Raw genomic sequence first — 17,652 nt, 5'->3', positions numbered from 1 at the left:
AGTTCATAATGGGATGATCCTATCCCCTTTATATTTTTAGAAAACACATTCTTGTGTTAGTTGGTTGAAAATACTTGGTAGTATATAAAAGTAGGGGAAGAAGTCTTTTGGAGGGGAGTGTGGATTTAAACCATCATCTCAATTTACTTTGGTTATTACATGAAGCCATTAACGTGTCCGTGAATGTTCCTAAATTTTTATGAAAATAGCTTACTCCAATTCTTGTTTTTAGGCTTGAGAGAAACACAATGGTGAAAATGTAGATATGCGGTCCTGTATTTCAGAATTTTAATATAAGTCCTCAGCCATTAATAAGAGAAATTTTAAATGTTAGCATATAAATGTTTCAGTGTTTGCATACTATTTAAAATTTTTTAGACAGAGGCAAGATATCCATGAATTTGATAGTAGAGTTAGCAATAATCACCCGGAAGAATTTATTTATTATTCTGAGTGTGTGACTTTTTTTTTTTTGGAGTATAATTGCTTTACAATGTTGTGTTAGTTTCTGCTGTAGAACAAAGTGAATCAGCTACATGTATACATATATCCCCTCGCTCTTGAGCCTCCCTCCCCGCCCCGACCCCCATCCCACGCTTCTAGGTCATCACAGAGCACCGAGCTGAGTGGACTTGTAGACACAGGGGGAAGGGGAGGGTCGGGTGAATTGAGAGAGTAGCATTGACATATATACACTACCATGTGTAAAATAGCTAGTGAGAAGCTGCTGTATTGCACCCTGAAGGATTTAAATTCATTGTTTACAACACTATACTGTGTTCAGTAAATGGCTTCAGATTTTATTGCTTAATTTTGGGTTTTACTTTAGAGTTGTAGTGGAGATTACATAAACCCTTAACTTGATAAGGTCATATCATGTCCATTTAAATAAGGTAAGGTTGCTATATTCATTTCATAAGAAAAATAATCTTTAGACTTTGCTTTTGGCTTTTTAAAAGTATTATTGGTTTACCTTGCAATTTCCTTCAGGGATCTTGAATCAGCCCAATTAGAAACGTTTTTTCCCCCAAAGATGAAAGTAAATGTTATCATTGTAATTTTCAGTGGTTAGTATTCTCTTTAACAATGTTAGGAGACTCTTTAAATCAGTTTTCAGGATCCTGAAGAGTCTAATAACAGGAAGTTGAGAGGCCAAATTCTGGTTCTTACTAAATTTCATCATTTTGGAGCTAAATCACATCAACTGTACACGTAAAGTAGGTGAGAAGGAAAATTCCATAATAGGTATAGATACATCTTTTTAAAAAATCTCTGCAGAATGAAAGTGGTATGGATTCAGGATTGATCAATAATTGAAATAATTGAATGTTTGACCAGTAGGTGAAATATTTGTTCTTTTTCTTCCCTTCCTCCTCCCCTGCATATAATTTTCTGTATATATTTTGAACTAAGCCTTGTATAGTACCTTGTAGAAATGTAAGGGATAACTCATCTCACTGCCTTCCTTTTTTCTCTCACTTTTAAACCTTTTATTGGTTGCCATATTTAAAAATTTACAATGTCCTATATGTCTCTATATAATATTCACAGATATATATGAAATATGGCTTTTATATCAGTTCAGATTTACAGAAGAATTGGAAAGATTATATTTTCTAATCATTCTTTTTTTTATTGAAGTATAGTTGATTTCCAGTGTTGTGTTAATTTCTGCTGTACAGCAAAGTGATTCAGTTATACACATATATACATTCTTTTTTTATATTCTTTTCCATTATGGTTTATCACAAGATATTGAATATGGCTCCCTGTGCTATACAGTAGGAACTTGTTTATCCATTCTATATATTCTGATCATTCTTTCATCATTGAAAATGATCTGTGCAATAGTTTTTGTAATTATACTATTACTCTGCTATATCTGTAAGAGACCACAAAGATAAGTGAGAGAAGTGGCTGCCTTCCATCTACTGTGGTTCATTTGGAAAAAATTTTGAAAAAGTAGGTGAGGTAACATTATGGATGCCCTTGAATACTAGGCTGTAGAATTTGTTTTAAAAGTATTTATTAGAAGTGCATATTCTAGTATTTTTGTGTGTATATATGGTGACACATGCATACACTTATTTGTTTGTAATCGAGACTGGTACCCTGTTAGACATCACTCATGTGAAAGTTCAAAGATTAATTCTTGGCCCTTCATTCTGTGCACCTGTGTAGACCAAGTGTTCCTCTGTGGCTACTCTGTTTCCAGAACTTTTCACCTTAACCTCTCTAGGTGTCTGTTTTTTCATCAACACAATGAAAAGTTTGTATTAGGTTTCTAAACTCCTCCCAGCTTTAAAATTAGATTATTCTTATGCTTGAGGTATTTTGCTGTTTCCTGTGGTGAGAGAGTGGGCTTGGCTCCATTTAGTAATTATGAGACAAAATCCATACCAAGTGGTCATATGCCTTCTTTTGGGGGTATGTAAATATACATGGGTATTTGTCACTCTATATTCCCATTTAACTTTGGAAAATGTGGTGTCTTATTGAATAAGCCTTGGATGCTCAACCCTTTTTGCAAATAGTGTACTTATTTCAGCACAAGGAATCTGACTACTGTTTGCTTTGTTAGTCACATAAGAAACGCTGTCTTGTCCAAAACAGATTGTAGAATCAGAATATTTGCTAGCCTCACCCCACCCAATTGTGTATTTAAAACTATTTTTATTCTAAGAGTTTACTTGTAGCTGTTGGAAGTGACTAGTCTGTGGCTTTATGATGAAAACCCATTCTACTTAAAGAACAGAAAGTCATGCTCTTTAAGCTCAGTAACCTAAGTGGTTTTTTAATATCAAATATCAGTGTTTTTTGCACATCTAGCATTTAGCTGCTGTTAAGCTCACATATTCATTTTCACTTTCCAGGGTATCATTAATTCACCAAATATTTCTTGAGTACCTTCTACATGTCAGGCATGGAGATAAAAAACTGGACGAATGATGTACAGCCGCCCCCCACTTACAGTGTTTAAACAGTGGTTCTCAACCTTCTTTCCACAGTCCTGGGGTACATGACACAGTTCCTTCTGTCTTTGGGGTTCATTAAGATCATGGTGGTTCAAAGATGATATTTAGAAAAAGCTTCTCAGGTGATCATGAGGGACTTCTAAGTTGGAATGTCTTAGTCTGCTATCAGTGTTCTATTACCAGTTTGTTAATATTAGATACATAATTTTTGTTTTTGTTCATATGGTTTTTAACTTTACTATAGAAAAATTTAGTCTTATCCATAGAAGTAGAGAGAATGGTTACAGTGAATGCCTTTGTGCCCACTACCCAACTTAAACTAACCTCAAGTCACTGTCACTCAAACCTTCTTCATTCATCACTTCCCATATTTTTAAATTCCATATATTGTACCAATTCACCTGTGAAATTTCAGTATATTTCTCCAGAAGATAAGTTCTTTTTCTTTAAAATAGTATCTTCATCATACATTAAAAACTTAGTTATTTCTTAATTTTATCAGATGCTTTAGTTCACTTCAGGTTTCCCCAATTATGTGTGTACACACACACACACGTAAGTATATATACACACATGTATATACACACACATATATATATACTCACAAACATATGTAGAGATACACAAGCACATGTGTAGCATAAATACATATTCATATTTTTTAATGATTGTTTATTGTTTGTTCAACTTAAATTCATGAATTTCCCCTAATTGATATGTCCCTGTTAATGTAGGTTTCTTATCCATGTCTCTTTTCTCCCTTTACAGCTTATTTGTTGAGAAACTGGGTCATCTTTCCTGTACAGTTTCCTACAATGTGGATTTTGTTGTCACTTGACATGCTTCTCTGTATCCTGTTTTTCCTGTAAATTGGTAGTTAGATCTAGAGATTTAATCTGATTCAGGTTTGAGACACACACACACAAATACTTTTTGCCCAAGAATACTTTATGGACAGTGGTATGGTGTATTTCAATCAGGAGACCTTTTATTGCTGGTTGTTTCTCTTTGTGATATTACTAGGAATGATCCTCACCTAGGTAACCTAATTCTATCATTGCTCCTTTGCTTATTAGCTAGAATACTTCTGTAAAGAAAAATACTCCAACTAATTTGGTTACCCTGAAGTACAGTTTGTATAGAAAAAGCAGGATAGATACCTTTACCAGTGTATAAAACAATAAGCTTATTTCCTAGCATTCTCCAGAGGTGGCACAGTGAGGTGTTTGAATATCATTATAAACTTATGGATTTAAATGTATTTTATGTTTTTCAGTCCATGGCAGTTGTTATTCTTATTATTGCTCAGATTTTTCCTCCATCTTTGGTCAGCAGGAACCTCTTCATGTTGGCTTCTGAACCCTTTTGGTATGATCGAGGAGTCTTTTATAGCTTCTTTCCTTCCAATATTTTGTACTTTCCCTGACCCAGAACTGTAATTGGGGAGTCTTTGTTCCTTTTGTGGGAAATAGAAGTTGGAGACCACAATCTGGGTGCCTGGGTCCTAAGGGTGTGCATTGTTCCTGGTTTGATGATTGTTTCTGGGCATTTTCAGTGGAGAGAGCTAGGGGATTCATTCATGTAATGTTAATTAAATGTAAGACATCATAACTTCATACTGATACATAATTACATAATACATACATTATACATAATACATAAATTACATAACATAATACATACATACATTACATAATACATACATAATACATAATTACATACATAATTCACATTGAGTACCACAGGGTGTTTTCTTAATGACCTCCAACCTGTATCTCTAGCTCCTTAGTACTACACTAAAAATCTCATTCTCATGACAGTAATGTAGTTATTTATTTGCTTTTTATTCCTTAACACTCTGACTTTTTAGAATGACAATACCAACATTCACACCACAGTATTGAAAAAGGTTTAGGATTATTTTTTAATTCTTTTGGTATTTCCACTATAGCTGTATAGTCAAATCACTGTGCCTTACGGTCTCTTGAAATGGCTCATTTCAATGTAGTAATGCTACACAGTCAATTCACTGTTAGGTTTGTTTTGTTTTGCTTTCAATTTTTAGGAATGCTCTTTTTAAATTTTGTTTGATAATTTCCTAAAGTTCCTGTAGTGTGCTGATAAATGTTTCTTGGGGGTTAGGGAGGTCTGTGTGCTGTAATCAATGGTGTAGATACTCCCACCATGGCCAATTGCAAGCTACAAGGGTAAAGACAACCAGCTCACAAAACACCTGAACCTTTACCAAGAGCCAGTACAAGCCAGCTCCAACATGCATTACATATTTCCCAAGTCAAATTTACAAAACGGAATATTCAGAGAAATCTGGTCTCCATTACTGACCTGTTACCCACCCTGTGTTTCACCTTCCTTCTGTAAGTAAGCTTTTTTTAAAAAAAAAGTTTTTGGTTTATCTTTCAATTGTTTTTAAAAATAAGTACTCATTCATATCCTCTTCCAATTTCTTTGATAAGTCGCATCCTAATATATATACTTTATTTAACCTCTTTTTATGTAACAGTTTATCTTGAAGATCATTGACTAACGTTACAGAAAGATGGTCCGCATTCCTTTCTACAGCTGCGTAGTACTCTATTACATGAATGTACTGTAGTATTTAAAATCATTTCCCTATTGATGGGCATCTGTGTTATTTCCTCTTTTTTGCTAATAGTTACTTCTACTTTGTGTGTATGTATGTGTAGACACACACAAACCACACACACACACACACACACACACACACACACACACACACATATATTTGCCTGAATCTTTGGGAGAGATTCTTGGAACTGGGATTCATGAGTCAAAAGGTCAATACATATATGATTTTGTTACATATTATTAAATCCCCCTTCATAGGTGTTGTATCATTGTGCATTTCCCTCAGCACTGTGTGAGAGTGCCTGTCCCTGCAGCCTTGCCAAAAGGATGTGTTGTTTAGATTTTGTTGAATTTTCAGATTTTTGCTCATTTTTGATGAACATTTAGAGTTTTGCTCATTTTAGAAGTGAAAATTGGAATCTTGGTCTACTTGTAATTTTCATTCCTCTTACTAAGCGTGTGGTTGAGCATCTTTTCATATAGTTAAGACTTTATTTCTAGCCCACTTCTCCTAGAAGTGTTCTGTATCCTATAAACAAACCTCTTTTTTATGATATAGTTTGCATGTTTTTCCCAGTTTCTCATTTGTCTTTTTAGTTTACCCATGAGGGTTTTTTTAACATTTAAAATTTTCCCTTAAGTTATGTAAACTATTGATTCAGAATTATTTTTCTTTCAGACTCAGAGCTCTAAGGAACATTAAAGGTTATTTGGATCAATCATTTCATTCTTCAGAGGAGGAAACTAGTTCCTCTGTTATGAATGTCTCATTCCCTAATGTTTAATTGAGTTAAATTTCTGAAGTAAAGAACTATTGGTGAGGGAGCCCATTGAGGGAAAACTCCACAGACTAAGCTGATGTGTTCATCTCCTTACCGTAGCAGGATACTGACTTTGCTGTTCCAATCATCCTTCAGTCTTTTAGCAGTGGAAATGAGGAAGGTGCCTAGAAATTTAGTTAGGGCACTTGGAGGCCCACAGCTTCCACCACCACCTAGCTGCACCTCATTCCTCTTGAAAAGGTTTTAAAAGAACATTCGTAGGTGCTATTACAGAACCCAAGAGCTAAAAATGATCTATTTGTGTAAATAACCTAATGTGGTTTAGTGGTTAGATACCTGCTGAGGGCTTGAAAGGAGAAATTCATGCAAAAAACAGGTGTTGATGAAAACCCCCGAAACTTCAGGCCAGGTCAAGAAAAACAGTCATTTAGAAAGTTCAAACAAGAGCTTTATATTCTATTTTCTGTTGCACAATAAATTGCCACATTACTTAAAGGATTCATAGTTTTGTGCTTCAGGTGCCTAATGACATCACCGTCTTTCCATAGTAACCTGCCAAGTTAAAAATATAGAGCTTCTTGGCTCTTTGACCTAAGGTCTTCCAGGATCTTGGCCACCCAGCAGAGTCTCGGCCGTTCAAACATATTCCTACTTTATTAACAAGTTCAGCTTTTCATGTGCAGTCTGCTAAGTTGGAAGGAGAAATTAGAGAATTAAAGTATTAATTGGAGTAGTCATGGGGTGATGCTTTTTATTTAAATCTCTTTGCCCCCCTGCTTATTATAATACATAGAAAAACTCCACGATCACTACCTACCTAGATGGTATGAAGCACAGTTTCTGTGGGTGGCAACCAGACCACCAAGAAACCTTCCTTCAAGACTGATGCCCTGTAGCTGTGTAATTTACTCATATTAACAGTTAAAATACATCCTGGAGTTTTTAGTTTAAGTAATGCTGGGCCCCAGTCTACTTACCTTTAATCAATCAACTTTGTTACCTGGCCGGCAGACCTCTGCCCTGACTGTGGACCAGTGCTAAAGGGTTACTCTTCCTGCCATCTCTGGCTCCTGCCTTCTTACACCTGGTTTCCTCATTAGTAAAATCCCTAAAGTCCGCTTACTTGCTTTCAGATTTTTAAAGTAAATACTATTTAGAGAAAATGTAGGAAATAGAAAATAAAATTTATGCACCACGGAGGTATAATAACTATTAATAGTGGTATTTTCCCCCAAAATGATCTGTGTAGTGCTAAGCTTCTATCAATTATCTTTAATCACCTATGTCAAAATAAATCTTGCCACTTCTGATACCAGTAAGGCTGAAATGTAGACATGCTATAGTCCTGTCCTTTTTTCTCTTATTTTTATCTGTTGGGAACCTTGGAAGATGAAATAAGATATATGTGAAGTGGTAGAACAGTGTTGGGGAATGCTCAGTAAACGTGCGTGAAGGTGATGACCACCATGATGTTGAAGAAGTAAACACCTCTGACGTTATACTTGAATCTCTGTATAGTGCCAGTCTTCCCAAATGTTTGCCGAACTTTGAGTCTCTACTGTGTGCCATTTGCTGGGTTAGACTCTGCTAACCTGCTACTGGTGATCTTAGTGAAATGGAAGAGACAGATACCAAACACTCTGGCTTCTTCACAATGTAGAAGTCGTGGATTCTGGCATGAAACCGTCTTTCAAATCATCAGTGGTGTCCTGTTATCACACTTTTTAATTGTTCCTGAATATAATTCAAGGACTGTTGGTTATTTACCACTGAAACTCCACTCTGTACAGGTAGTGCCTAGTACAAAGCATGGATGGACCTTGTAAATATTTACTGAATGAACGAATTAAGAGCTTTAGGAGACCAGGTTTCAATATTTATTGAGTGTGGGCATTTTGCCTCACACTTGTGGGCACTCGGGTGGGTCCTTTTGCACACTGGTGGTTTGAATTGGGGTCTTTTCAGTCTGTGTCTTACCTTAAAATAACTCGGAATTCTTGCAGAAGTCACAACATCAACAACTGCTTCCCAAAGCCATTTCACAAAAGAGACTGTGACTCCTGTTCTAGTGACTGTGTACCTTCCAGTGTCCTGTTGGTAATCGAGTTAGAATTTCAGAGTAAGATTTTCCAAAGACGGTGTTTCTCAAGGTAGCCGTGGTTGGAGGTGTAGAGTTAAGTGGATGGGTCAGGAGAGGGTCTGAATGGAGAGAGAAAGAAAAAGAAGAGGAGCCCATACTCTCGAGAATTTAAAGGGATTTCTTTAAATGTCTCAGAAACTTGAACTGTACCGTTTTAGAGCAACGAATAACTTTTTAGACAAGCCTGTGCTTCATTTTCCAAATTTCTTCACCCATCCGTACCTCATTTACTTGTTGATAAATCAATTCATTCAAATCCTCAATGTGTTAAACACATATGCCAGGAAATACAAATGGGCTCATAGACTACTGACAGCATTTATTAATTCTTTCCCTGCCCAAACTGCCTGTTAGCATCTTCTCTCCTGAATGGAAATATGTGACCTTTAAAGGGAAAATAAGTTATTATTTGGAAGGTGGGCACTGGATAGATATTTTAGAGCATTAGAGTTTATAAGATGAAAACTTTGAGAATCACATTCAGTATCACAAAAAAATGAATATGTGAGCTGCAAGAAATGCTAATCTTAGTAAGTACCAGAAACTGATATTTAAATTTTGTCTGAAGCAGACATAAACCCATTTTTTATGACTCTAATTAAGTCCTCTGAGTAACAATAACACACACACATACATGCACACACACACCTGTATTTAGCAAAGGTATGTTTGAGCAGAATTCACTTTTTTCCATTAAAACCATAAGTAATGGGGCTTCCCTGGTGGTGCAGTGGTTGAGAGTCCGCCTGCCGATGCAGGGGATGCGGGTTCGTTCCCCAGTCCGGGAAGATCCCACATGCCGCGGAGCGGCTGGGCCCGTGAGCCACGGCCGCTGAGCCTGCGCGTCCGGAGCCTGTGCTCCGCAAAGGGAGAGGCCACAGCAGTGAGAGGCCCGCGTACTGCAAAAAAAAAAAAACCAAAAAAACCCATAAGTAATGTATCACTCCATTATTTAATGAACAATGTAATATAATTTTGGTAATATAACTTATATTACCAAACATATTTTCTACAAGTTATACTTAATATTTACTCTAGCTTCATTATACTTTAATTCAGTTGAAAGATATTTTTTAGCTATGCTTCAGGCACTGCTTTAGCTCTACGCTCATCCCTGGTCATGTTTTTACAAATACTCTTATTTACTGTTCCTAAAATTTGTATGCAGGATCAAGTGTCTTTTAGAATTTTGAAATCTGTTAGAAAGTGTCCACCTGAATAGCTAACATATATTAAGCTTTTATCATGTGCTAGATACAGTTCTAAGAACTTTGCATTATTTATCTCATTTACTCTTTGTAGCAGCCCCATGAAGTAGGTACTGTTATTATCCCCATATTTAGACATGAAGAATTGAGGCCCAGAGAGGTTAAGCATCCTAGCCAAGATCACACAGTAGTTGATGGTAAAGTTATTATTGTCTGTGGATGTATTTCTTAAGGATTTACAAGGGACTCAGTATAATTTTAAGTATAGCACTGTTTAATTCAGAACTACTGTGTTGGCTCTTCTTTGTCAAGAATTTGTATGACAGTGTAATCCCATTATGCTTGCTTTCCAGATCAGCTTCTCAAATTTAAGGAAACTGTTTTCATTCTTTGCCATTGAAAGAGCATGTTGTTTCAGTTCTAGAATTGGTTAGTTTAGAATTTGCTAATTAAAAAAGAAGCTAATTAAAAAGCAAATAGTGCTAATGTTAATATGTTTGCTTTTATCCTGAAGAAGTGTCTAATATGGTTATTTTTAGCCCATCATGGTCTTTTATAATGGTTGAAAGGCAGGGTGACATTACTAAAAAATTCTCAATGTTTTGGGAGATGTTTGAATTATTACTAATATTTTAATCCTAACAATGGATAAGCTGTAGTAAAAGTTATGAGGGCTTTTTGTTCTGTAAAAAGAGATCCCTAAATGGGGAAACCTTAGTGTGGGATTCTCAACTTCAGAGAGTTTGATGGTTTTTAAAAGAAAAGGCAGAGAGCTCTTTATGAATTGACTTACTATTTGAATTCTCTTGTTGATATATCCTAGGTGACCGTTGACCTACTTCTTCAAATGCTGTTATTTCTTTAGATTTAGTATGCTCAGAATAACTCAACTCTGAGCTAAAGCTTAACCGAAGCCCTGTCTTTAGTTCACTCCTGACCTTCATATGGAAAAATTATTTTTGAGTTGTCAAATACAACATAAAGAACTCAAGTGTCATGTGATTGTATTGGCGCCAGAAACCTTAAAATACATTTTAAATTTAGTATTACCCTATTTTGAACTGGGACTAACATGCTTATCAAATAATCTTTTTTTCTTCAAATTTAGGTAAGTCCATTATTGTGTATATAGAAAGTTGTATTCCAGTATACAGTTTCATTGATATAACACCTTTTCTTAATTTTGAGTTCATAGCAGTTTCACTATTTGTATTTAATATTTAGATATAATTTTTGAGTGGGGCTGGTGGAGTAGCATTAGAATCTATGCTTGGTTTTGCAAAGCACACTAATTTACATACTCTAATGGGATACGTTTAGAATTTCATTTTTTGATCTTCATATTTGTATAAAATATTTTATTTAGCCTGAGGTAAAAATGACGGGGAATTGCACTTGACTACAACAATGATGTTAAGAGAGTAAGAGTAGATATTGGGATATTTTCTGTTTTGCCTCCAGTTCTACTTTTCGCTTGATTTCCCCATAAACCTTTCTTTCTCACATTGGTAAATTTAGTTTATAATTGCTTTTTAACTTTGCAACCAGTAGGATTTGTGTATTGTAACCAAGAAAAGCTTTTAAAGATTAATTTAGTAAAAGGCATATTGATCATAGATGACAGATAAAATAGCACAGTTACAAAAAATAGATGTATGCTTATGTAGCACAACTATAAAAAATACAGGTATAATGAGAAAAGAATTATTTGGCAAAAATTCTGGTAGGAGAATTTAAGGGGGAAATGTTAAGAGTTTTGTGGCCTGTGGGAAACAACCAACCTTACGAAATACTGTATGTTTTTTTGGTGGGGGGAAAGTGCTCAGTCTACTAGTAACAATTTGTGAGTGATTAACTTAAAGACTTAAAATTTTGTTGTCTGGTACAAATGTTGATTAAACTCATGTAGATTTGGGGTAATACAATTATTATGTTTTGGATAATACCATTTAAAAGCTGACTTCACAGTAATGTTGAGAAATAATTGTATTTGAGAGCCATCTATACTTAGACTTTATTTTACTCTCAGTACTGATACATCAAAATTCTTGTACATTTTAATGCATATTGTGTGCTACAATATAACAGTGTTGAACTGCTTTTAAAATGTACTTGACTTGCAGTGTTGATAAATTTATCATAATTTTTTAAAACATTGCATATGACAGTAAAGAGCCCGTATGTCTTTTTAAATTTAACTTCATAGCACTTTAGTCTAGGATCTGATTTTTTATTTTATTTTATTTTATTTTTCGGTACACGGGCCTCTCACTGTTGTGGCCTCTCCCCGTTGCGGAGCACAGGCTCCAGACGCGCAGGCTCAGCGGCCATGGCTCACGGGCCCAGCCGCTCCGCGGCATGTGGGATCTTCCCGGACCGGGGCACAAGCCCGTGTGCCCTGCATCGACAGGCAGACTCTCAACCACTGTGCCACCAGGGAAGCCCTAGGATCTGATTTTTCAACTGAAAAGTGCATATGTGGGGCACTTTAATGAGCTGTGGTTCTTTAGATATTTCTTGTCATGGGAGGAAAGTGAGAAATAAGAATTTAACTTTGTTTTTCTTAAGAGACATATATTAAATCATCTTCTTCAAGGTAAGGGCCATTTGTATAAATGTTGTCTGTCTGTGAGTCCCTAGTAAGGCCCTAGAGTTTGTCAGTCCCTTTTTAAATAGCATTCCGTGATCAACACTCTAATTAGATCTGATTCAACTTTGTCATCAGATTGGCCTTGAATTTGTTTTGTATCTTACGTGTGTCATGTACTTTGCTTTTCTCATTTGACCCACGGAACCTCATGTGACATATTATCAGTCTCTCTTCCAACGTAAGGAAACTGAAGCCCAGCAGGTAAAGGAATTGCACAGGTTCAATAAGCCAGTAGGTGGCAGAGCAGAGAGTTTGGACGCCAGGTTCAGATGCTACATTGGCATTTTCCACAAGAGCATGCAATCATGTATTTTTAAATACTTCTCTTTTGTTTAATTTCCTCTGATGGTTACTTAATCAACTTAGGCTAAAGTTCCACCCCTTATAAGCTAGCTGAAATGCTAATGTAGCAGTTTTACATCATTTGGCTGCTGTACTTTCTCAGGTAGAAGCAACTCTTTTGCTCTTCTGGCCACATTATGCCTGTCTCCCCTTTCTGCTTTACATCATTGCTTTCCACAGTTTTCAAGAACAAGGACCCCTTTTTTTAATATTTAAAATTGGGAAAATTTTGATATATATATAGTATATATAATTCTTTTATACAAAAAGCAAAGAATATTAACAAAGTGAACATATATGTATCTACCACCCACCTAAAGAAACCTACGTTATCGCTACTCTTGAAGCACCTGTGCCTACCTCCCTGACTTATTCCCTGTGTTCCCCCTGTAAGTAACTCTGCTGAATTATGTGTCTATTATTCCTCTGTCGTCATATAAAGGATAGGCTCCCACATCCCACCCCCCAAAACACACACATACATAGCCCACAATAACTTTTTTTATTGCATGTTTTTAAATTCTGTTTAAAAGGAACTGTACTGTGTTTGAGCCTCTGCAACTTGATGTTCTGATGCAACATTATAATTTTTGAGATTTGTCTATATTATGTGTGTGGCTGTTGTTTATGTTCTACTGCTATATAGTTTCCCGTGGTATATCAGAATTTATTTGTTCGCCTGCTGATGGATATTTAGCTTATTTTTATTTGCTTGCTGTTAAAAATCATGCTGCTTTAAACATTCTTTTACATATTTCCTAGCTACCCACAAAAGAATTTTTCTAGGGAGTACACTAGGAGCATAATACTGAATATACATATTTTCTGTTTTACTAGATAATGCCAGATTGTTTGCTAAAGTCATTTTATGTTTTACCAGCAGAGCATAAGAATTACAACTACGTGGTGTCATCTAAATTTTAAGGTTTATCAATCAGTAGTTGTAAAATGCTGTCTCATTAGATTTTTATTTGCATGTTCCTGATTTCTAATGAGGGTGAGCATATGCCTGTTTGTATCTTTGCCCATATTTTATTGAGCTGTCTGTTGTTGTCATTGGTTTTTTTTGACATTCCTTGCATATTTTGAATATTGATTTTCATTAGTTATGTGTTTTGCAGATATATGGCATCTTATATACTGTCTACAGCTATCTAGCCAAGAAAAACTCTATTTTAAAAAATAGCTCATTGAGATCCAGTAAGTTATTGTTGTTATTCTTTTCCCAACTTTCCAGTGGGACTCTATGCCATTGTATATTCAAGAAAAGACCTGGCACCTCTTTGAATGATGGTAGAGAAGGTTTCACTAAATTTTTCTTTTGATGACTTTCTTTTCTATAATAGAGATAGGTGATCATTCTCTTTACAGAATTTGAAATTCTAGGCTTACTTGAAAAAGTTCTACATAAATCATTAACAAAAGTTTATATTTGACATTTGAATTCAAGGAAAAGTTATTTTCATGCAATAATAACTAGTTCCACATTTGTGTTATCGGAATTTCCAACAGGAAAATGTTTCCGATTGAGGATTATGATCAGCATTTAATTACCGAAAATCCTCATACAGGTCCTAATTGTGTTAGTAAGTGATTTTCTGAGAAAAATACTGTAAATGTGGTATATCTATAGTCTAGAAAAATAAAGAGGAATTCCTTTTACAGGAAAATTTTGAAGTTACTTGGATTAAAAATCAAAAAAATATTTGTTACCTTATTTTCACTTCATAGCTGATTTGTAATGCATGTACAAATAGAATTATAAAACATTTTAAGGGGGCTAAATGGATACCCATTCAAAGTATGAAACTAATGTTAGTACAGTTCACAGGTGTTCCATTTTATTTTTTAGAATTTTGGGCACTGATTTTAGCAATTTAATTTTAAAAGACAAGAATACCACAAACTCTGTTTTATTAAACATCATTTTTGCTTTTTTTTAACCTAAAAAAATCATTACCTGGAAAATTCTTAGGAAAAAGTAGTAGAGGTTGCATTGAGTTGAAAAAAAGATTTACTAACATAAAAATCAAAACCACAACCTAATTTTTCTACTGAAAAAGTATCTCCTGCTTAGTTTCAGGTTTCATATTTTATATTTAAGGATTTTATATATCATCAATGCCAATTCCACTCTCAAATTCATTTTTTACTCTTAAAACATGTTCGATGAGCTTGTAACTTATTTCCAGTAATTTTGTTGAAATCTGTTGGAATCTGAAAACAAACATGTACAGGAAAATGAGACTATAGTGTGTGGTGAAAACTAAGTTTTGTGCTTATAGTAAGAACTGTCTTTAGCGATCTGGGCATCTTGATAGAATGATAACGCAAAGAGACTCATGGCAGTGGAATCAGTGAAATAAATGTATAGTGTTCTTCAAAGCTTGAAAAATAATTTGGCACTGCTTTTCTTGTTTCTTTTCATTTCTTGTCACCTGTCTTCTTCAGATGCTGAAGATGCAAGGTTCTGTATTTACTAGCTCTAGGAGATATTTTCTCATTCAAAGGCCTTTGTTCCAGATGCTTCAGCTCTTCACACATTGTCAGTCTGAATACATGGAAATCAAGCAAATGCCTCAAAAAACCCGGGTTAACTATTCTCTATTTATGTTTTATGGTGGGAAAATTGGTAGATAAAAGCATAGATATTATGGTTTTATCTTATTTGGAAGAAGGCTGTGGTTCTGTCATACACATTTTGCTATTACTGTGAAATTCCCAGAGACATGATTTTGTTATTTTGTATAATATTTAGGAGTAATATAAAAATGCCTGATACTTATACTAAATTTGCCTCTGGCATAGATAATAATTAAAGGAATTTCCACCAACATAAATAACATTAGAAGGAATAGTGCTGTATTTTTCTGCTACATTTTTTCTGATTTTTTTGTTTAGAATGAATTAATTCCACTACTTATAGTTTTTTTCTCCCTATGAAAACTGCCAACAAGTTACACTATCCTTGTTAGCCGTAGATAAGGAATGGGAGTGTGCCCTTTTTCCTAAGACAAGTGATCATTTTATGGATAAGCCTATAAGGAAGCAAGTCATTTACTTAAAAAATTAACTATAATGATTTGTTTTGTTGTAATCAAATCAAGAAGGATTATTACTGTGTCATTAATTGCAGCATGGCTGAATTTATATCAGTGTTTGGTTGTGATGTATTTTCTCTACTAGATTTTAATCTATAACAATAAGAAGTTTTTAACCCTTTATAAAAATGCAGGTGTGAATGGGATGTCTTAAGCCTTTTTTACAACTTGGGGAAAATTTTAGAGAGATTGGAGCTTTTTCATTCTGATTTTTCACAGTCATTGCCAAATAAGTATGGTCGTTGATTTTTTTAATGATGAGGATATCCAGAGCTAATTTACTCCTGGTATTGGCCATTCTGCATTTGAACATTGTTGAACCTCTAGGGTTTTATATAATTGGAATCCATTTTTATAACAGAAAATATGAAAATGAACATTTATTCTTGTTACAATGTTAAAATGTAAACTTACAGAACACCAACTTCCATTCACATACACTGAGCTGCTAAATATGTTTGTTGAACTTGTCTTTTCTAGTTTTCTATATTACTTTAAATATAGGATTCTAAGTTTAGAACTCAAATATTTGGGTGTATTTGAATTAACATTGATTTCCAATAAGCTAGTAAATGGACTCTTAGAGCTAATTTTAATCCACACCAGACTTTGGGACACACCAGACTATTTCTTAGACTTCACAGCAGTAGTACAGTCTTTAGAGGGACTGGGTGTGATTGCAGTTGTCTCTGACAACTTTGAGCTAGTTCACCATATCCCAGCCACAAATATGCATGATAGGAGAATAAGACCTCTCTTCGGCATATAGTTCAAAATGAGACTTTTTTTAACCCAGGGATCTTAGACTGACCGCATTAACTTGTCTGCACGACTCTGTTGAAAGTTAACTGGATTTATTTTAAAATGTGCTAGTTGCCAGCAGTGGGGACGTGATCTAAGGGAAAAGGATTCAGCTGGAGTATGATGTTGAAATATTCTCAGAGTGAATGAACTCTTAGGTTTGATTCTTGTATCAGATCGACACATGAGAAATGAAGTGCCTTTTAAATCTAGTATGTGAGCAAAGTAATAGGACATAAAAGCTTCCTATGGGTTTGAAGCTTTGTAATAGACTGGAAGCTTCTTTAGGATCTTCCCCTCCCTCTGCAAAGTGTGTTATAATACAAAGGATACTGATAATTGCTTACCATTAAATGTCTCCAAATGAATTTGTTTTGAAAGATGATATATGATGAAATGAGTCGGCAACAAAATATTTGGATTTTCTACATCATAAGATCTGAGTTCAATAACTCTCCATTGTGAGATTCTAAAAAAAATTAAACAATAGTATTAAATTGATGGTTAAAAAGGAATGCTGATTTTCAAAATGCAGTTTTCTCTGTTCTTTATTATTTCTTAGTAAGGAGACTGGTTACATCATTGCTTGAGAATAAATCCACAAGCTTCACATTCATTTAAGACATTAAAATGGGTTCTTTGTTACTTTATTACAAGTCCTGTCATTGTCATCTTACTATTTTCTCTTCATTTCTTACCCAGTATTTATTTATTTACCATTTTATACATTCTTCTACTCTTAATGTTTCAGAGCTTTCTCTTAGGTATTGCCAGAGATCTGTCTAAAAATCAAATTTGTGTCTTCCGTCCAATAAAATATGAAAATGGTTTTGTTTCCTTTTTTTCCACTTTATATTTTATTTTCTAAATAACATTCTGTTATTTAGAATACGATTTCATTTTTACCAGTAGTTGTTATGTGGCTGAGTTGAAAATTCTATTTGTAAACCAACCAAATAGAATTTTTGGTACCTTCTCACCTTCTTTTAACATTTATTCAGCAGTATTTAAGAGCAGTGAACACTTGCACAGAATTTTGTGTTTGG

At 34.7% G+C, this 17,652-nt stretch overlaps 1 protein-coding gene across 2 annotated transcripts in view; it reads left to right on the top strand.

Moving 5' to 3' along the window:
• The window catches only part of NT5DC1 (5'-nucleotidase domain containing 1), a 126,426-nt gene that overhangs the window by 26,731 nt on the left and 82,043 nt on the right, over positions 1–17,652 (top strand). The gene's annotated exons all lie outside the window — the stretch shown is intronic.

Source organism: Physeter macrocephalus, chromosome 10, assembly GCF_002837175.3.
Source record: "Physeter macrocephalus isolate SW-GA chromosome 10, ASM283717v5, whole genome shotgun sequence".
NCBI lineage: Eukaryota > Metazoa > Chordata > Mammalia > Artiodactyla > Physeteridae > Physeter > Physeter macrocephalus.
Note: the sequence above shows the minus strand (reverse complement) of the source record. Positions and strands in the feature narration are given on the sequence as shown.